At 47.0% G+C, this 22,723-nt stretch overlaps 1 protein-coding gene across 1 annotated transcript in view; it reads right to left on the bottom strand.

Annotated features, from left to right (window-relative positions):
- Positions 1 to 22,723, bottom strand: part of AATF (apoptosis antagonizing transcription factor) — a 144,426-nt gene that overhangs the window by 1,348 nt on the left and 120,355 nt on the right. The window lies entirely within an intron of this gene.

Here is a 22,723-nt window from a genome sequence, read left to right as displayed (position 1 = left end):
CGCAGGGCATGCAGCACTTTGGGGCACAGAGCTCGAAAGAGACACAGGTGGCTCCCAAGCCACGTAGCTCTAATCACCGCACCGGGCCGTGATCGCTCCTGAGCGGCAGTGTGAAAATACATGCTGCAACGTTATGAATCAATTTAGAACTGTTACAACAAAAATGATTTTCTTTTACATGATTACAGATTTAAGCTCAGTGCCCCAGATACAACATGAGCAGTGAACGCTTCAACACACCACTAATTAGCACCAGCACCTCGGATTGGGCCCGGAAAAGAACAGGTAGCCGGAGCACCTGCTTTAGTAAACCGACATAATATGCTTGCACTCGACTAGCCTCATTAGGTGATGGCTTCCAGTAGTTTGTGCCCACCGAACAGTTTACAAGGGCAGCCCCACATGCAAAATATTGCAGCAGTCAAGTCCTGAGAGGACGGATTAGTAAGGGGAGGAGAAAATAACTTTTCAAAATCAAATCAGAACAGGCAGGTGGCGCCCTAATGCAGGGCTTTGAATGAAAAAGCCCCGAGAGAATTAAAAATGCACTCAGGAATCGTTATTAACAAACACGAGAGCTGGGGAGGCCTTGCGTAATGCCACTCTCATGCGGCTTGGAAATATGTAAATACCAGGCCAGGGTGGGATTCCATCTCTCGGGGGAATGAGATTTTTTCCTTCCTAAGCCTGCCCTTTCCAGACAAGGCCCTTGAACGAAGAAAACAAGATTGGATATTTTAATAGGATGTATGAGACCAGGGCGCTGAGAAAAGGATTCAGTCGGGTGGGCTGTGGGGGACTCTAATTTACTTTTCAAATATGTTGTTTTCATTCCTGTAGGTTGACAATATGTGGAGGGAAAAAACACACACACACATGTACACACAATGAAAACCATCCTTCAAGAAGGGATTCGAATCAATAGCACCCATATAGCAGTTTTGGTAACAGGATATTTTTTGGTTTTTAGTGAGCGGGAGGAAAAAGCCTCTAGGCGGTGATTTTTATATATATATATCAGCCAAATACATCTTTAAAATCTATACAAGAACACAGTTGCATGCAACAGAAAGCACTAACGCAGGGATCCTCAACACGACACCTATATTTATTTATTAAAACATTTATGTCCACTTTTTCTTTATCAGGGCTTTTTTTGTAGCAGGAATGCCTTTGCATATTAGGCCACACACCCGTGATGTAGCCAGTCCTCCTGGAGCTTTCAGTAGGCCCTGTACGAAGAGCCTTGTAAGCTCTTGGAGGATTGGCTACATCAGGGGTGTGTGGCCTAATATGCAAAGGTGTTCCTGCTACAAAAAAGCCCTGTTCCTTATCATTCAAAGGCAACAATAGAAAAAACATGGAGGCCATTTAGTACTTCCCTTGGCATCCACAGAGGTTTCCAGGAAGTGGGAGGGGCCACGGTAAGGCAAGGCTTGTTATTGGCTGCCTGCATTCAAAAGAAAAGTTTCCCCACGGCTGCCATAGCAGTCCGGCCCCTGGAGGATCAAGAGGAGTGGAAGCGTTCAGGCTGGTAGTTCCATTTCCCCTTCAGCCTCCCCTTCTTTTTATCTCTCTTCTCTTTCTCCATTGCTCCCTCCTCAGATTTTCCTTCATTTTTTTTTTATTCCCCTCCTGCAACTCTTTGGCAAAATGAGGGGAAACACTGCATTTGGCTCCACCTCCTGAAGCTGCCATTTTTCCCTGGCTCCACCCCCCATGACAGCCATTTTGGGGTGGAGCTCACCATTCCCTCTCAAGATTGCAAAGGTGCCTGTAGGCTGGGGGGACCCCAGCATTAGCTCAACACTGAAGAGTCCAACCTTCATGTTAGCCCATCTTCAAGTTTCTAGTCCTCAAGGTTGCGTACGCAAGCCTGAAAAACAGGATGCGAATTGATACCCTCCATGACTGGAAGCTAGTTAGTAAATGCAATACTTAATTTTCAACTCTTTTAATTTCCAACTCTCTCTTTTCCATCCAAATAAGATCTACAAATGCCCAACTGACATTTTTTCCACAGAATTTGAACTTCAGACTGTGGAATAAATAGGGTTTTTTAAAAACCACATCAGACTGCAAAGCTGCTGATTTTAATTCTGCTTCAGACGATGTCTAGATTCTTAATCATAATTAGTAATTTGCTGTCTCCTATACCTGTGAAAATGATGATCTAAATTAATAGGATCAATTAAAAACATTTTGATCAACTAGAAAGGTGTCTTCAATTAATTGGGCACTGTAATTTTTCATGCAAATACGTATGAAAACTGCACCTCCTCTGGCTTTAAGCCGCTCTCCCATATCTCAGGCCGAGATCTGTGGTCTCTACGGTGCTCCTGGATATGAATCTAGCTGACCTTCAGCAAGCTTTGCTGTATGACACTCTCATTTCATTTCATTTCCTGCCTTCCTTCCTTCCCTCCCTCCCATCACTCTCTCCTCAACACAGGACTTGGGGAGGTTCAAAACACAGCATCAAAACTTCAAACAGATAATCCTGTATATAAAAAAGCCCAGGCATATTGGTGCTTTCCAACTCCCCCATTGGTCCATGATGCTCACCTACTGCCCTGTCAACCATCACTCATCTATCTATACTTATGTCCCATTGGCTAGGTCTGCTCCTCTCTCCCACCCGCTGCTGGCCCAGCCACAGAAAAAGCCTCTCTCCTCAGGTGGCAGCAAGTCTGGCAGGTGGTGGCAGCCATCTGGAGGGGGACTGGGCAGCATGAAGAGGCTGCTGTTGCCACCTGGGCTACCAATCTGGGAAAGCTGCCCATGTCCTATTGGCCTATCTCTCTGGGTCCTTCCTTTTCCCTCAGTGGCCATCGCTAGGCAACCACAGTATTCTAAGCTTGGTTCTGTCAGTAGAAAGAGGGGGGGGGGAGGCCCTTTCCAGGCCTATTTTGAGCATGTTGGGCTGGGTCATGTGTGTGCCTATTTAAGATTAGGTAGCGGAGACATAAACTTTATAAAGGACACAGACAAAGATTTTTTTAAAACTTAAAACTTGCTTAAAACATTAGCACTTGTTGGTCTTAAAGGTGCTTTCTTTGTATTTCTCCCATGGGATCCAGGAAAATGGGCAAAGGGAGCTCTGGCTCTTTCCTACCTTCCCCAGGGGACCAGGGGGGAGGAGCCTCAGCCAACAGAAGGAAGAGAGGCTTGGCTCAGTAGCTCTGCTGTGCAATTGAGATAACCTGACAAAACAAGTTCTCCCTCCCCCCCTTCTTTCCCAAGGGATGAGCCTCAGCCAACGGAGAAAACAGAGGCTTTGCTCTGATTCGGCCCCCAGGCCAGATGTTTAACATCTCTGCCCTAGGTAGCTTCAGTCCAGCCACCCATTTCTCAACTCCAGAACCTCAATCTACAGTATGAGGGATAACAACAGAAACTAGATAAATGCTAAGTATTGTTACAGATTGTGATTATAAAGCATATGCTTATCTCTTCCCAAACAAAAGCAATGAGACTCAAAACTGTGACAGAGAACTGGATAGTCTCATGTTCCCAGTTTAAATTTTTTGTTTCTGCCCCATTTTCCTTTGTCATTACAAAACAGTCTCCGAAGAGGAGGCTTCCCTTTCTCACAATTAATAATACCAGAAGGCAGCCATCTTGGGAAAGGGCAGGTTCCCTTTGGTTTGTCTGGATAAAGTTATCTCCAAGTGAAACCAAACGGATTGATGGATTACCACTATCGCTTGTGTGAAAAGGCTTTTACCAAGTTTCTGCTATGAGGGGAACTAAAGCAGTATGTATCTTTGGTTTCAACAACCATTCAAGACAAAAGGCCCAAAAAGTGAAATAGTGTCAGGGCTGTACCACTTTGGCAGGAATTTGGCGGCTCAGCAATTGGGTGGGGAGCAGAGATAGTACATATGAACATATATACATATGAAGCTGCCTTCTACTGAATCAGACCCTTGGTCCATCAAAGTCAGTATTGTCTTCTCAGACTGGCAGCGGCTCTCCAGGGTCTCAAGCTGAGGTTTTTCACACCTATTTGCCTGGACCCTTTTTTGGAGATGCCAGGGGTTGAACCTGGGACCTTCTGCTTCCCAAGCAGATGCTCTACCACTGAGCCACCGTCCCTCCCCCGTACAGTACTTCTGTTGGGTAGAGTGTGGAATCAGTTTGCTACCTGTGGGTGGGAAATACCTGGCAATTTTGGAGGTGGGGCCAAGGGAGGGCAGGGTTTTGGGAGGGGAGGGACTTCAGGACGATATAATGCCACACAGTCCATTCTTCAGGGGCCGTTTTCTCCAGAAGAACCGATCTTTGTTGTCTGGAGAAAATAGTGGGAGATCTCCAGGTGCCACCTGTAGAATGGCAACTCTACTGTGGAACTTGCCCCCCCACCCAGGAGTTTGGCCTCTTGCCTTCTGCCTTCCTGGTTACTTAAACTGCTGGAAACTTCTCAACCGACAAAAACTTCATATCAGTTGGTGAGGGCCCCTTTTTGTATAACTAGTCAGGACGCAAATTAAGAGCAGGCTCAGTTTATTATTTTTTTGAGGCAATTTTAATTGCAGCATGTTCCTGTAATTGGAAAGCGAGCCCAAAATATTTAGAAGAAGAAGATATTGGATTTATATCCCGCCCTCCACTCCGAAGAGTCTCCGAGTGGCTCACAATCTCCTTTACCTTCCTCCCCCACAACAGACACCCTGTGAGGTGGGTGGGGCTGGAGAGGGCTCTCACAGCAGCTGCCCTTTCAAGGACAACCTCTGCCAGAGCTATGGCTGACCCAAGGCCATTCCAGCAGGTGCAAGTGGAGGAGTGGGGAATCAAACCCAGTTCTCCCAGATAAGAGTCCGCACACTTAACCACTACACCAAACTGGCTCTCACTACCTGCTAACAGTGAACTCTTGTTTATTAGCTTGCGAATTACAGCTCTCTTTGGGATCTCTAAGGCGCGCCTGGGTTGAAGGCAAGGGGTGAAACACAGTGTTATGTAATCCTTGGACTGGGGAAAAGGAAAATGGACCATCGCCTTAAAAAAACTCTCTAACTGGTCTGACAGCCCCCTCAAATGTTTTGAGAAAGAGAGCGCAAACTCACACCGCAGGGCAAGCCGAGTCAGGCTGACCTTATTAGCCTCCTGTTTAATTAACTTCCACTTTAATGCTTTCAAATTGGAAAATTAGATGGGATTAATGCTGACAGGCCTGTGGCCAAAAGGGACACTGTGACTTTAAGGCACCATCTTCTAGGGAACGGGAGGCAGGAAAGCTTGGTCCTTTGCGAGCACAACCTCCCATTCGTGGCGGCCTCTTGCACCTGCCAGACCTGCTCATATGTGCTTCCGCTCTTGCTGCTGTCTCAGGGAAACTCCTAGGCAGGGAAGAACACTTGGCCGCTGCAGACGGGTGGCATTAAGAGTGGCAAACAGGACCATGGAAATGGCACGCTTTAATCCAACGGCATTTCACACTCAGGTGGGCAAAGCTGGAGGGGAGGGGGGACCAGACTCCTCCTTGCTTGCCACACTGGAGATGTTGGGAGATGCTTGGAACCTTTTAGAGGGAAAAGCCACTCGCCACTGAATAGCAAGAAGGGACACCTGCATAGGTGTCCGGCATGAGCCTTGGGTTAAAGGCCACTATTAAGGGAAGAAGGACTGTGTGGGTCATTCGGTTATTCCCAGTTAAATATACTCCCCACCGCCCAACATCTGCACCAGCTCCCCCTTCATGGTTGGAATGGCTTCCACCTCAACGTCAGGCACCATTTTAGGTTGCTATGGCAACTCAAATCCACCCAATTGCCATTTTTTTATAGAGCCCATGCAAAGGCATCACTCTTTGTTCTTCAAATAGGCAAATATAGATTCTTCTGTAAACTTGGGAGTTCCCTCAGCATTTGAAGATCCTTCAGGTTGCCCTCGTTCTGTAGACTGGCTTCATGACGAATGGCCCATGAGAATGACACATGAGAATAAGACCCTCCCCAGTTTTGTAATTGTTGGGGGGGGGGGAAGAGTTATGGTTTCTAGAACCACAAATCCCGCTCGGTAAAGGGAAAGCAAAGATGGCCACCTGTCAGAATCTCAGTTGACAAAACAAACAGAAGACGTTTGAAACTCATGCCAAAGGAATCCACATTGGGCTCCCGAGCTTGCAAAGCACACTTCAGGGACTTTGCTTCTTTTTAAAATAAATTTTATTTTATTAAATCTAATTCAATACAAAGGGAGCATAGGGGAAATAAATAATAAAAATATAAATCTAACATACAAGAATCCAATTTAGACCATTGAATCCATAAACAATTTACAAAAACAGTGCATAAATAGCCTATTTGGTGTAGTGTAGTATAGTCAGTTTGGTGTAGTGGTTAAGTGTGCAGACTCTTATCTGGGAGAACCGGGTTTGATTCCCCACTCCTCCACTTGCACCTGCTGGAATGGCCTTGGGTCAGCCATAGCTCTAATAGAGAGCCAGTCTGGTGTAGTGGTTAAGTGTGCGGACTCTTCTCTGGGAGAACCGGGTTTGATTCCCCACTCCTCTGCTTGCAGCTGCTGGAATGGCCATGGGTCAGCCAGAGCTCTGGAAGAGGTTGTCCTTGAAAGGGAAGCTGCTGTGAGAGCTCTCTCAGCCGCACCCACTTCACTGGGTGTCATGGGGGAGGAAGGTAAAGGAGATTGTAACCACTCTGAATTCAGAGTATAAGGCAAGATATAAATCCAAAATCCAATAAATCCGAAAATCCAATAATTCATTCTTAGGTGGTCCCAGAGCGCGTAGCCAGCTGGGCAGCAGAAAGTGAGGGGAGGGGACCTATTAAGCATAGAGGCCCCATCCTGTTCTGTTAGGTATGTTACAGCAAATCCCTGGACTGCTAACTTCTCTCCTGATAGGCCATTTGACCTGAGGAAAACAGTTTGGAAATCTTGAGACAAACAGGGCATCTAAGGGTCACACTGGCCATGCCGGGTGTCTCCCCCCCCCCAAGTCCTTCTAGTTCCAATAAAATGGCTGCCATGTGGGTCAGAAGTGCAGGGATGCTGGGGTCTGCCTTTCTCAAAACCTTCTGAAAAGCAAAAATTGTTGGATGACCTTCCTCCTCTGTTCTGGGGTTAAATAAATGCTACTGATGTAGCTCTCCCCTCTAAATGCTTCACGTCCATGCCATCATTTTGCTAAGGCAGGCTGCCAGTATCATATTATGGGGAAAAGGTGTAAGATAAAAGATCATGGCTTCCTTAAAGACATGCTGGGAGCTTCCATTCTACAAGTCTTCAGCCTTGTAAGTAACCCCATGGTCAGGACCAAGGCAGAAAGATGGCCCTTTGCCGATATCGTCAGTAGCTGAGTGGGAATTTCTGATCTGCACCCCCCCGCCCCCTCGGTATCTCAGGAGCCCATTGGCACCAATGGAATTCTGAAACAGGGTGGTGGGTGCAACCACAAAATGGCTGCCATTGGAGGTGGTGCCAACCAGGAGAAGGAGAGCTGGATATTATACCCCGCCCTTCATTCGGAGTCTCAGAGCGGCTTACAATCACCTTCCCTTCCTCGCCCTGCAAGAGACCCCCTGTGAGGTAGGTGGAGGCTGAGAGAGCTCTGAGAGAACTGGCCCAAGGTCACCCTGGAGCTGTAGATGGAAGAGGAAGTCTCAGCGCAGGGGAGAAGAGGAGGGATTTTAAAAAATACACAGGGAAAGAGTAGTGAGAGAATACAACAAAAACGCCAGTGGCAGCTGCATCCAAAGCAACGTTTTTAAAAATCTGCACAGCCAATCAAATCAGCAATGGCCAATCAGAAGCCCTGCTGGGCAAGAGCCCCACCTACTTCCTAAAGACACCTGGTGGGAGCCACGTTGGGAGACCCCTGCCATCTCTGCATTCCAAGAGGCTGCGTTTTGCATTTTTCATTCAGCCGGCTGAGCAGAGATCTCTATCGCCTTCCATGGCTGAAGGCTAAGCTGAACGCAAAGTCCAGGACCTGCTCCAGCCCCTTCTGGACTTTGTCTCCTTTCATTAATAATCAGGTCGGAGGGAGGGAGGGAGAGAGAGAGAGAGCAAGCAAGCCAGCTGACGAGCCAATCTGGGTTAACTGGCCAGCATGCCCGAAAGGCTATTCTCAACACACCGGCTGCTCAAATGAGCCAAGCGCCAAGGAGTAACCTATACAGCAAGTAATTAATAGCACTTACTCCCAAGGTAAGAGTGTGTGGAAGGCGTGGGGTCGAAACAGGGGTCTCCCCTGAATTAAAGTTTAACTTACCCTTTATTGCAACCTACAAAAGCAAGTAATGAGCGGTAACATTTTTATTTCTGTTAAACTGTCATTTTAGGCTGAGCCGGGGATAATTACCTATTTCTACCGCAGTAAGGTTTTATCACCCTTAGTGAGGCATTTTCTAATTTAATATTTTTACTATATTATCATAAAACCTTGTTTCAGAGTGGGGGGGAAGGGGAGGGGGAGAAAATGATCGTGAACCATTTGCCATAAAACATGCGAGAGTACCACGGCTTAATTATTTATGCATTTTGTAAAAGGGAGGAGGAGGTGGGTGCGAGTGCTGAGCCGGATGCATCAAGCAATACCTGCTCTCTGGCTCTGTGGAAAGTCAGCACTTCCAGTGCCATGGGTAAGGAAAGGGGCTAAAAATGAAACAATCAAGGACAAAAACTGTCTTACGAAGTTCCAACAGCTTGGAATCAAAGGATTTGAAGGACCATCTTTTCCCATATGAACCTGCTTTTTCTTTTTTAAAGAACTGTGTCCTGAGGCCGGTTCCCCTGGTTTCCAGAGGTTAGCAGGCGGTGGTTCAAGACAGGGCCTTTTCTGTGGTGGCATCCTATTTCCTGGAACATCCTCTGAATGGTGCTTACTGTACAAATCTTTCAAATACCACATAAAAACTACATCGTTCTCTCACACTTTCAGTGAGTACTGCACTGGCTCTTTTTGCTCCAGCTGTTTTATAATGGTTAAATGGGTCTTGGTCCCACCCTGGCCTGAAGCCCTTACACTGGGGAGGGGGGGGGGGGCTTTTCTTGCACCACTAGGGGAGTCACCACTTACCAGCTGACTGCCCTCCCCTGGTGGAACTGACCGCCCTTTCTCCTGGCACTCCTCTTAAAATACGGTGCCCAAGACAGTGGCGGTCTATGTGGTACAGAGAACTGCTATCAGCGTGAGAAGTTATGAAGTATTTATGGAAAAATAAAATGTTCGCAAACATTCTTTTAGCCCAGCACCAGACTGAGCAAGAGATTCAAAAGAAATGGGCAAAACACAATTCCTCTGTCCCTCCCTCTATACATGCCCTATCAGCAAGGGTGGAATTCTAGCAGGAGCTCCTTTGCATATTAGGCCACACACCCCTGATGTAGCCAATTCTCCAAAAAAGAGCCTTGTAAGCTGTTGGAGGATTGGCTACATCAGGGGTGTCTGGCCTAATACGCAAAGGAGCTCCTGCTAGAATTCCACCCCTGCCTATCAGATGCTAAAATATAGGACAGGCTCTTTAGCTTAGAAAGTCACTGGATGTTTTACAGAGTTCCCATTACCTTGAAGCCCCTTTCCAATGTGCAGGCCATCACACAGCAATGGCTGCCCCCACGGACCTCAGGTTAGAGTTCTGCCTGCCTTGATGGAATCACCACAAAGACCCCGTCTTCCTCTTGGCTCCCAGGAATTTTATCATTCCTCTTTCTCCTCCCACTGACCAAGTCAGGCTGGGTCAAAGAAGCTTTTCCAGAAGTCTCAAGGAGTTTCTTCCTGAAGTCTACTACTTAATACCTCCAGCCAGGAATGGAATTCTAGCAGGAGCTCATTTGCATATTAGGCCACACCCCTCTGATGTAGCCAATCCTCCAAGAGCTTACAAGGCTCTTTTTTGTAAGCTCCAGGAGGATTGGCTACATAAGAGGGTCGTGGCCTAATATGCAAAGGAGTTCCTGCTATTAAAAAGGCCCTAATTACAGCCTTTGGTTTCCTACAAGCTGACCAAAATTTCAGAGGGCAGTTGGGTTGGTCTGCAGTAGAACAACTAAGTTTGAGTCCAGTAGGTACCTTAGAGACCCAGAAGATTTGGGGAAGGGTACAAATATTTGAGAGTCCAATCCCATCCAATCACACCTTTATTGGCATCATGAAAAGAGATATACAGAGACTTCTCAACCATGCAACAATCAGATATGTCTGTTCAAAGCATAAAAGGCTAATATTTGAGAGTCAACGCGCCTTCCATCAGATACCAAGGGCAGAAAGTTTTCACAAAAGGACCTTCGACTCTTGGAAACTGAGACCTGAAAACACTGTTGGTCACTAAGGGGTTCCTGGGACTTGAATCAAGCTGACCAGTCAAGCAGGACAGAGCAAGAGATCACGACACCCCTCCCCCCCTCCAGCTCTTGATCTGACCAGCATGAAAGATGCCTGCCTCCTGGCAGATGTGCCTCCACTGCTGCTGCTGACTGCCTCTTCTCATATAGTCCTGCACAGCCTCTGAGGCCATCTTTGGGTGACCACCTGCGTCCACTCTCAGATGGTCAGAGAAGAGGAGGGCTCCCTCTGGCCCAGGGACCCAGCTCAGGAAGGACCTCCTGGAACTCCTTTGGGACTTGCATTGCATATTGAAGATGGTCCCTCTCAGGGGTTTTTTTTTGCAGCAGGTTAGGCCACACACCCTTCATGTAGCCAATCCTCCAAGAGCTTACAGTAGGCCCTGTAAGCTATTGGGGGGGGGGGGGGGTTTGTCTACATCAGGGGGTGTGGCCTAATATGCAAAGGAGTTCCTGCTACCAAAAAAGCCCACGTTCCTCTTTCAGAAGGACTTTCAGTGTACACACAGCCATGCTGCTGGCAAAGTGTTTTCTTATCAGCATTATTAATGGTTTTATTGTACTTGAAAAACCTGGCTTTCTCCTTTCACCTATTTAAGTTGAATGGTTTTCTTTCTTTCTTTTTAAAATGTATTTTGTATTGTAAAGGGAGTAATTTTGTCGGTTTTATAGTAAATTCAAACTCCTGTAGCCCTCCCTTAGGGATCTGTATTAGAACAGAAGTATGGAATAGACTTTAAAAAATACTAAATATCTAATAATTGTGCCCAGGGGGGGGGGGGTCCGAGGAAGATGGGTATTAACAAGGCCTGTCTACGAAGACAATGAAGCGCAAGAAGCTCATCGCAGCAAAAAATGTAGTTCCATCTGTTCCTATGAGGCTCTCTTTCTTTATGGAGCTCTGCAAAGAGAGACGGTGACTTCCCAGTGTGGGCACCTGTTCTGCAAGCCAGAAGCCCCAGGCTGAATTCCACCTCCAGTTAAAGGATTCCAGTTGTCTTGTGGGGAAAACAAGCCTTGCCTACCAGAGACATGGCAGAGCTACTACCAGCCAGAACAGAGTATGCTAACCAGGGGACTGGGGGAGAAGGCTGCAGGGGCGATTGCTCAGAGCTCTACATTGGAAAGGCTTCAGGGCTTTTCCAGATCTTGCAAAGAAAAGACCTGAGAGGGCTGCTGCCAGCTAGAGAAGACCATGTGGTTGACTGCCGGCCTGACTTAACAGGAGGCAGAGTTTACTGGGGGGGGGGGGGAGCTTTCCAGCTTGTTTTTCCGGGGCAGCTGCTGTCTGATTCCCGCTGAAGCAGCCGTGCAATGATCCAGGAAACAGCAAAACACACAGCACAGTTACATTTCCCACTCTCCACTTTCTCCGTTCCTGGCAGGATTTTTCCTTTCGCCTCCTTTCCTTTCTGCTGTTTAACAGGGAGACTGAACACTAGGGGGCAATGTCCCCCTCACTTACCCACTGAAGCTGCATGTGGCGGGGGGGGGGGGAGGGGGATCTTTTAAAACACAGAGAGAGAGAGAGAGAGAGAATGTTGGCAAAACTTGTGCTATAAATTAAACCAGCCAGCCTCGGAGCATCAGAGGAGCAGCCGGCTTCAATTCCCTCTTCTCTTTCTCCCTCGCAGGACTGGGGGAGGGGAAGCTCCCAAGTGGTGTTTCAGCAAACCCTCCGCTTTGAATTCCAAAAAGGTGATGTGTGACCTCTGGTTGGTCTCCTCTTCCTCTTGAGATGAGGCACAAGATTTATAAATATTACAGGCAGCCGGCCAGAAGGAAGGAGGGAAGAAGGGGATTCTCTGTTCTCGACTCAACTGAGACAAGGAATCTCTGGGAGTTTTGAGGGTGGGGCAAAGATCATTTTTGCTATCCCATAAGATGCTCATGTCTAACAAGGGGCTCCTAAGTCTTCTTAGGAAAAAAATCTGCCACTGAACTCTCGGGGAAAGGTTGCTGAAAACACACTTTGGTTGATGGGCTTCAGCCTAAACCAAGCACAGGAGATGAAAGAAATCGAGTTAGTAGTGATATCCTTGGATTTCAAAAGTACGCAAGAAAGAGCACAATGGGTGTGCTCAATAGCCACTCCTGGCCTAATCCCTTTCAATTTTGTTCCACAATATGTTTTTTTACTTATGGGTGCCCCCAGCATAGAAGGGCGTTAACACTGGCTAGGCTACATGCCTTTCCATCAATGGTTAATGAGAGCCGTTATGTAGGTATTTCTTATTAGGACAGCAGGTGTGAGTGTGGGAACAGTCCTACTGAGACTGGCCAATTCTGCATTAGACCTTTAATCTTGGTTTTTATATATAATCTCTGTTTTTATATATATTTGGAATGTTTACTGGTTTTTAAGGTTTTAACTGTTTTAAATGTTTAACTGTTTATATATTTAAATATTGTTTAATTTTTATGTTTGACTAGTTGTTGGAAGCCGCCCTGAGCCACTTGTGGGAAGGGCGGGATACAAATCATAAATAAATAAATAAATAAATTGGTTCAGCCCTGTCTGCAAACTGATTTTCTCAGGGCTTTTTTTGTAGCACAAACTCCTTTGCATATTAGGCCACACACCCCTGGTGTAGCCAATCCTCCAAGAGCTTACAGGGCTCTTCGTACAGGGCCTACTGTAAGCTTGTGGCAGATTGGCTACATCAGGGGTGTGTGGCTTAATATGCAAAGGAGTTCCTGCTTTAAAAAAAAGCCCTGGATTTCCTACACTAGTATCATAAACTTATAGAGTTGGTTTGTATGATTCCATTATTCAAGTGTAGAATGTTAGTTTGAGGGCGGGGCTAAACCACGATTAAAGGTCTAGTGCAGACTTGACCTCCGGGACATGTTTTGATGTTCTGTTGGGGGCAATTTGAGGAAGAAATATTTAGGGCAGTTTATAGCTTATAAATTTTACCTTTCTTCGCAGAGCCTATTTCAGATGTTACCATTAGATATGGATAATAAGATCAAGTTATTAGTAGCAAATTTTTTGTCAGTGGCAATTAAATGTAAAGGGAAACAATATAGGGCTCTTTCAGTATGATATTGCTTGCAGCCAGCTGGCCATTAAAACGAAATTGTTTAAATAAGCAAGACTGAGGTTGGAAAGGAGAAACAAGAGGGTGAAGGGTAATGAATTTAGCAAGAACTGCAATCCACCCCCCATACACACACACACCAGTATCCAAACACTCCCCTAATCAACAACATTTCATACCCGAATGTAGCCACTCTGGAGTAATTGTATCCCATCCACTGTCATTGTGCAGTGATTAGTCGCCGGAGTTACAGCTCTTATCTTCTCCCAGTCCCCAGGTCAGTAGCTGATTTCTAACAGATGTTGAAATGATTAATTCAGCAAGTGTCAATGAACCACTTTTGGATTCACCCCACTGAGACAAAGGCAAAAGAATCTTTCTCCTTCTCCTCTTGGTAATACGCACAATACCTAACAACGTATGCTGGTAGACTGACACTCCTCACATCCCACAGTTCAACAGCTAATTCTAAGCAAGGCTTCTTTTTTTTGTAGCAGGAACTCCTTTGCATATTAAGCCACTCCCCCTGATGTAGCCAATCCTCCAAGAGCTTATAGGGCCTACCATAAGCTCTTAGAGGATTGCCTACATCAGGAAGGTGTGGCCTATTATGCAAAGGAGTTCCATTCCTTGCTCCCCCTCACTCCCCCCCCCCCGAAATATTATATGCACATTGCAGAAGCCTGCAAGGTACAACTTTCCCCCAGAGCAAAATCTGGGATTGCTTGGACAGTGCCTCAGCAGGCTCATAGCACCTCTCCTTGCATTCCCTTTCTCCTTGCCACGAATGACACAAACTGAAGAAAATTCCTCTGAAGAAATTACTTCTGCCATCATTCATTCCCCCCCCCCCTTTCTCCACCCGCACCTGATATTTGGGGGAGATTAATCACTGCAAAAACACACACGTGCATAAGAAGTCAAGGGGAGGGGGGGGGAGGGAGAGAATCTTCTTTTGTGTACTTTAATATCCCGTGTGTGCCCGGGATGATTTCCTCTTTCACAGCTTGACTGTTTTGTAACAGATTCTATGCAAGAGATGACAAATTGTCTTGCCGGGGGAAAACGACAAATCATCCTGCCGCTCTTAACAGGTTAGCTTTATTTATTTTATTTTGTCTTCTCTTTTTTTTTTTTACACAAAAAGGGGTGGGGGGAGATGAGAGAAGAGGAAATTTCCATTACAAAAGAGTTCTAGCAAAGTTATGGCAAGGGATCTGTTGATATTTATAGCCTGCTCTAGACCTGTGGGCTCAGGACATGTTTACAGCCAGGGACTTGCCCAAGCTGTCAGCATCATTTCCTGAATGAACATATATGGACAGATGACACAACAGTCATCTTTACACTTTTTTTAAATTAGGCAGGTGGAAACCTAAGAGGTGGCCTTCTCGGTGGTGGCACCAGAACTCTGGAACACTCTCCTGCCCCCAGGGAGAGTCATCTGTTGCCTTCTTTTGCCGTCTTCCACCAGCAGGTGAAGACTTTTTTTTTGTTTCAATTGGCATCCCTCAATCACTCCCTCTTCCCAACCCATGTTTTTATTGCTGTTTTTTTTTTTTTATTTTATTGTGCATTCTAACTGCTTTTTAATCATTTCAATTATGTGCATTCGGGGAGGGTTGATTTTAATGGCTTTAAAATGTGGTTTTATCACTTATGTTTTAAATTGCTAAACTGTCTTGGTGGTTCTTATACAAGAAGAAAGGTGATATACCAATTGTGTAAATCAATAAAAAATAAAAATACCTCATACCAGGGGTGGCCAAACTGCGGCTCAGGAGCCACACGTGGCTCTTTCACACATATTGTGTGGCTCTCAAAGCCCCCACCGCTCCATCAGCCAGTTTGGAGAAGGCATTTGTCTCTTTAAGTCACTTCTCCCTGCCAAGCGAGCCAGTTGCTTGGAGGATATAGTTAAAGCTGCTTTCTATCCACCTCTCCTCCCCATCTATTTGCCTCCCAACCCTCCCTCCTTCCTTCTCTCAAAGATCTGATGTTTGTGCCTCGTGGCTCTCAAACATCTGACGTTTATTCTGTGTGGCTCTTGCATAAAGCAAGTTTGGCCACCCCTGCCTTATACTGAAGACAACCATCAATTCACTGACATCAACTATCAGTGCACCGAGATCTGGCTCTAAAGCAGAGCAATGTCTCTAAGAACATAAGAGAACCCATGCTGGATCAGGTCAACTGCCTATCCAGTCCAACACTCTGTGTCACACAGAGGCCAAAAACCCAAATGCCATCAGGAGGTCCATCAGTGGGGCCAGGACACTAGAAGCCCTCCCACTGTGCTTTCCCCCAAGCACCAAGAATCCAGAGCATCACTGCCCCAGACAGAGAGTTCAATCTATACACTGTGGCTAATAGCCGCTGATGGACCTCCAATCCCCTCTTGAAGTTGTCTATGATTGTAGCCGCCGCCACCTCCTGTGGCAGTGAATTCCATGTGTTAATCACCCTTTGGGTGAAGAAGGACTTCCTTTTATCAGTTCTGACCTGACTGCTCAGCAACTTCATTGAATGTCCACGAGTTCTCGTGTTGTGAGAAAGGGAGAAAAGTCCTTCTTTCTCTGCTGTCTCTATCCCATGCATAATCCTGTAAACGTCTATCATGTCACCCCACAGTCGACGTTTCTCCAAGCTAAAGAGCCCCAAGCATTTTAATCTTTCTTCAGAGGGAAAGTGTTCCAACCCTTTAATCATTCTAGTTCCCCCTTTCTGCACTTTTTCCAGTGCTATAATATCTTTTTGAGGTGCAGTGACCAGAATTGTACACAGTAGTCCAAATGAGGTCACACCATCGATTTATACAGGGGCATTATGTTGTTGTTGGGAGGACAGCTATGGCGAACCTGGGCAGTATAATAAAAAGTAGAGACATCACCCTGCCAACAAAAGTCCGTATAGTCAAAGCGATGGTATTCCCAGTAGTAATGTATGGCTGTGAGAGCTGGACCATAAGGAAGGCCAAGCACAAAAGAATAGATGCTTTTGGGCTGTGGTGCTGGAGAAGAATCTTGAGAGTCCCTTGGACTGCAAGAAGATCCAGTCAGTCAATCCTAAGGGAAATCAACCCAGACTGTTCCCTGGAAGGTCAGATGCTGAAGCTGAAGCGCAGATACTTTGGCCACCCAATGAGAAGGGAGCACTCCCTAGAGAAGACCCTGATGCTGGGAACGACAGAAGGCAAAAGAAGAAGGGGACGGCAAAAAATGAGATGGCTGGACAGCGTTACTGATGTAACTAACACAAATTTGAGCAGACTTCAGAGGATGGTCGAAGACAGGGGGGCCTGGTGTGACTTGGTCCATGGGGTCGCAAAGAGTCGGACTCGACTGTGCGACTGAACAACAACAACAACAACAACATTATGATACTGGCTGATTTGTTTTTTCTTCCCTTCCTAATAATTCCCAGCATGGCGTTGGCCTTTTTTATTGCAATCGCACACTGTCTTGACATTTTCATTGAGTTGTCTACCACGACCCCAAGATCTCTCTCTTGGTCAGTCTCTGCCAGTTCACACCCCATCAACTCTCCCAGCTACCTGAGGCCTTGGGCTGATCTTGGGACATTCTGCAGACCTTCCCCCTCTGAGCCTCAGGCCTTCCCTGCAGGGGTTACGACTTGGGGGGATCAGGGCTAGTGGGAATGAAGGTAACAGCATAAAGTAGTCTGGCAAGGGCCCAGGGTCACTGAGGCATCTGCTGATGGGCTGTGTCACAAGCAAAAATACGTCATACTGGCAACCCCATCATTTCCCTTCAGTTGCCAATTCACACTTTGGGCAGTTTTTTCTCCCCGATAAAAAGAGATTTCAGAAAAGTAGATAAAAGGGGATCAGCAAGAGAGGTGAAAAGGCAGCGATAAGGAGCAAAGGATTACATTTGAATCCTAAATTGCCTGAAGTGGGTTCCAAGATTAGCAAATAACTGAATTCTGTGGGGTTAAAAGGAAGGTCGATAACACCAAAATGGGGAAGGTTCAAGGTGAGAGGGGTTGGTGGAAAACTCAGCTAACTAATCACCAGCCTTTTCCCTGCTTCTTTCATCAGGGACATTTCAAGGGTCTGGTCTGATTCAAAATCTTGTTGGTGGAATAAAGCACCACAGAGACACACAATTCAAAATGTCAGAGCCCTTCTCAGAATTTCCAGTCCAACTTTAGATGGGCCCCTGAGACTGAGTTAGCATAACCTCAGGTTTACCGTCAACACTCCCTCTAAACTGCAGAGTCTTGCGAGCAAAAATTCTACTTGGTGAGCTACTGGCATGGAAGTTGGGAGCTGCTGCAGAAATGAGTTTGCTACGGGCCCTTTTTCCAGAGCCAAGACAAAAATCTGTGAGCCAGAGGCTAAAGAACTGTGAGCTAGCTCACACTGACTCAGCTTAGAGGGAACACCGGGGTGTGTGTGTTTGCATGCTTTGAAGTCATGGTGTCTTCTGCTGACCCCTAGCAGGGTTAGGATTTGTTCAGAGAGGTGGCTTGTGTCACCTGCCTCTGTGTCCTGGCCCTGGTGGAAGGGAAGGGAAGGGAAGGGAAGGGAAGGGAAGGGAAGGGAAGGGAAGGGAAGGGAAGGGAAGGGAAGGGAAGGGAAGGGAAGGGAAGGGAAGGGAAGGGAAGGGAAGGGGAGGGAGGGAGGAAGGGAGGAAGGGAGGAAGGGAGGAAGGGAGGAAGGAAGGAAGGAAGGAAGGAAGGAAGGAAGGAAGGAAGGAAGGAAGGAAGGAAGGAAGGAAGGAAGGGAGGGAGGGAGGAAGGGAAAGGAAAGAAAGGATTGTAGATTGATACCCCACCCTTCTCTCTGAATCAGAGACTCAGAGCAGCTCACAATCTCCTTTATCTTCTCGCCCCACAAAAGACACCCTGTGAGGTGGGTGGGGCTGAGAGGGCTCTCCCAGAAGCTGCCTTTTCAAGGACAACCTCTGCCAGAGCTATGGCTGACCCAAGGCCCTTCCAGGTGCAAGGAGCCAGGTGCAAGTGGAGGCATGGGGAATCAAACCCGGTTCTCCCAGATAAGAGTCCACACACTGAACCACTACACCACACTGGCTCCTTGGCGGTCTCCCTTTCTAGTACTTGCCGGGGTCATCCCTGCTTAGATTCTGAGATCTGCTGAGACTGGGCTTGCCTGGACGATTCAGGTCAGGACAATCCCAGGCTAACTTGATCTGAGTAAGTCAAGCGGTTCTACACTCTTTTTGAGAGCCGGTTTAATTAATTCACTTCATTTGTCTGCCTTTCTCATAAAACAGGAATAAAATGGCCTATCAATGTTTACTAGTCCAATTTCCTGGAATTTATCTGTCAGACTGGGAAGGTGCTAGAATGGAAGCATCAGTCTGCAGCTGCAGAGTAAAAAAAAAAAAGGTAAAGGTAGTCCCCTGTGCAAGCACCAGTCGTTTCCGACTCTGGGGTGACGTTGCTTTCACAACGTTTTCATGGCAGACTTTTTACCCACAATGCAACATGTAGAACATAAAAGGGGGATATCAATCATGAGTCCACATATGACACGACTAACCCAACAAGGGTGTTGTGAAGGCCAGGTAAAAGATATTTGGTGTTTTATTGACTGACTGATTGATTTTATTTCTATCCCGCCCTCCCCACCGAAGCAGGCTCAGGGCGGCTGGGATTTAAACGTACATCATCCATCTCCCCTCCATTTTACCCTCACAACAACCCTATGAGGTAGATTAGGCTGAGAGTGTATGACTGGCCCAAGGTCACCCAGCAAGCTTCCACAGCAGAGTGGGGATTCGAACCTGAGACTCCGAGATCCTCGTCTGACACTCTAAGCGTAACACCACAACGGCTCTCAAAACTCAACACTGTTCAAATCGTTAAAAGGAGCAGTGAACATATTTACTTTCTTTATAGCTCACATATCTTGCCGAGACCGGAACCAAGAAATCAGAAACAGACTGAGACTTGGGAAGGGCAGCCATGAAGACGCTAGAAGATTCCGAAGTGCCCCTGGCAAGACTCACTGGGAAGAGACAATGAAGCTAGGAAAGGTTGAAGGCAGCTGGAAAGGAGGAGGACCCAAAAAGAGATGGATGGACTCAAGTCAAGGAAGCCACAAGACCTGAGCCAGGCTGTTAATGAGTGGACGTTTGAGAGATCATTCATCTAAAGGCAGGGCCCCCTCCCTGGGAACCGGCATTCCCGGGGCTCTTGAAAGGCCTCCCCCTCCCGTTGATCAGCTGATCGGCAGGTAAAACCATGCAGGGGGCTAGTGGCTCCTATGTCGCCCTGCCGGTGCATTCACAATCAATCAATTTATTCGGCCAACGACCAGTACAAGTCAAAAGCAAAAACCATTCAACAAAACATCCAAGAATCAAATTGGTCTAAATATAACAGGAATATCTCTAAGATTAAACATTTAAAATCCATACATAAGAATTTAAAATCTGGACCTCTTACACAGCTCTGAAATTTAGAATCTAAACCTAAAATATTCACACCGAATTCTACAAGCTGCTGAGAAAAATTTAGCACAGCTAATAGTGACCTGTGGATTCGCACCCATCAAAAGCTTCCTGAAAACATCTGCATCAGAACAACCTAAGTAATTATTAAGCAGAGGGCAAATTACATTAGATCAAACTTCCGGATAGAAACGACAACAAAACAGTGCATGTCCGCATTCACCATCACCCTAACCCTAACCGTACATGTCCGCATTCACCATCACTCTAACTCTAACCCTAACCCTAACAGTACATGTCCGCATTCACCATCACTCTAACCCTAACCCTAACAGTACATGTCCGCATTCACCATCACTCTAACCCTAACAGTACATGTCCGCATTTACCATCACTCTAACCCTAACCCTAACAGTACATGTCCGCATTCACCATCACTCTAACCCTAACCCTAACAGTACATGTCCGCATTCACCATCATTCTAACCCTAACCCTAACAGTACATGTCCGCATTCACCATCACTCTAACCCTAACCCTAACAGTACATGTCCGCATTCACCATCACTCTAACCCTAACCCTAACAGTACATGTCCACATTCACCACCATCAGTGCAGGGGCAGTAGCGGCATGAAGGACAAGCAAGCCCTCACTCGTCCTTCCTGCTGCTACTGCCCCTGTGCTGATCGTGAGTGCGCCAGCAGGTGGCATAGGAGCTGCAAGCCCCCTGCACAGTATTACCCGCCAATCAGCTGATCGACGGAGGGGTGCCTTTCATGAGCCCCGGTAATGGGGTGCTTTATCGACAGTTCCCAGCATTAAAATCCAGAGGAGGGGAGGGAGGAGGAGGCTGGGGAGACAAACAGGCATTTGCCTAGGGGGCAAGGTGGGGGGGGGGAGACCGAATGTGGTGCCCCCGCCCTGCTGGTGCCCTAGGCAATTGCCTAGTTTGCCTAGTGGGCGATCCAGCCCTGTCCCCACACGGTCTCCATATCTTGGAAGAGCCTTGAAGGCACTTCACACACATACACACACTCCCCCTCATCACTGAGACCTGACGTGGCTCATGCAGTAGAAGATTCTGTAACAGCAACATAAGCCTGAGGTTGCCAATCAGGTGCCCATGGGCACCACGATGCCCGCTGATACCTTTCCTGGCTACATCAGGGGTGTGTGGCCTAATAAGCAAAGGAGTTCCTGCTACAAAAAAAAACCTGTTAACCAATTCACTGAAAATATAACTCTCCCTCTCTGACTTGGCAGGTGGCACAACTGAGTTTGCAAGCCCGACTTTTGCTCCCCTCTGAGGTATTTCCCCAAGGTAAAGAGCCCTTCTGCTCCCATTTGGGGGCTGTGTGCTTTTGAAAACACTGATGCATGGCCAGCGTTCACCACCAGCCTGCTCAGGCCCACCTGGGCACGTGTGCGCGTCCAGCGGTATCTGTATCAACCGGCGAATTATAAACCGTGTCAATCTGAGTTAATGCAAAGCTGTAATCCTCTTTAACTGGAGATCAAAATCAGCGCCATGAGTTATGTTTGTCCCGCAATCTGATAAGCGACAGAAGGAGCCTCTAATAAAAAGAATAACGAGAACCCTTAACGATGCCGTTAAGAGGGAGCACCCATTTAAAAACACGGCTCTTGTTCCAAGCGATTAGATCAGTGCCGTGCAATTTCGCCCTGCCCCCGTCCACCTGCTGGAGGCCAGCCTCACCCCCAGGGCTCTTCAAGGAAACTCTCTTACGGAAGACCTTGAAAGTTGTCCAACTTTGCACTAATAGCACAAAGATGCTGTTTCAAGGGCCGTCGCGCAGTATGTGCTGCATGCTCTTGGTGCTTATGCAACAGATGTAGAAATTAAGCACACAGGACTAAATGTGAGGTCTTCAAAATTAATTCGTATCAGCAGCATATGGCTGATTACATCCAGACTATGACTGTGCCTAAACGCTGTGGAAATACAGACATGGAGCTCTTGATATCCCACCTTCCAGGATAGAGTTTGTGCCCAAAGAGGTTCGGTATTAAACTATCACTATTTGATGTGAAGTTATTGGTGGTTAATGTGTAAGCACTCTAGGATTACTAATACCCAGGCCCAGGGCTCATTTTGTAGCAGGAGCTCCTTTGCATATTAGGCCACACACCCCTGATGTAGCCAATCCTCCAAGAGCTTGCAGGGCTCTTCGTACAGGGCCTACTGAAAGATCCAGGAGGACAGCGGGGGGGTGTGGCCTAATATGCAAAGGAACTCCTGCTTCAAAATGAGCCCTGCCCAGGCTTCCTTTTGGGCAGAAATTCACAGGAGTGGAGCTCCAGAACCTCTGAATTTTATTGTGCTCTTTCTTTCTTACCCTGCCCCCCTCAAATTACTTGCTTCTGGGTTCCAATGTTCAAACCCCCTGTGAGAATTTTGCTGAACTCTAAGATTTGACAAACGTCCTAATATTGCCCCCCACAAAAAATGGGAAAATAACCAAAACATATTAGGGTTTGTAGAATCTTTCGGGATCAAGTGCTGTGTTCTACTGGAGAAAGTTTTCCTTCCAGACGTTTCGTTCTCAGCTGCGGAGAACATCCTCAGTGGCATTGCAGCCGGAGCAGGCGCTCAGACCTTCTTGGCTGCTGTGCATTGAGTGGGGCCAGGGCTGCTGGAGAGCTGCTATTTGTAGGCTGGAGGGGGTGTGATGAAAGGGCAATTGGTTTGTGGATGTGCCCATTGTTTGGTGGGGCTGGGTACCAAGATTGGTGGATGAAAATGCCTTCTTCCTTTCTGTTAAAATTGTGCTGGTGTTTGTAAATCTCAATAGCTTCTCTGTTCAGGTGAGTATGATAATGTGAGACCGTAGAAAGGACTTTTACATGGAAACCTTCGAAGATACAGCACTTTCAACCCCTGGAGTCTACAGAATACCCTGCTCCTGTGG

The sequence above is a fragment of the Heteronotia binoei genome, chromosome 18, assembly GCF_032191835.1.
Source record: "Heteronotia binoei isolate CCM8104 ecotype False Entrance Well chromosome 18, APGP_CSIRO_Hbin_v1, whole genome shotgun sequence".
NCBI classification, from domain to species: Eukaryota; Metazoa; Chordata; class Lepidosauria; order Squamata; family Gekkonidae; genus Heteronotia; species Heteronotia binoei.
Note: the sequence above shows the minus strand (reverse complement) of the source record. Positions and strands in the feature narration are given on the sequence as shown.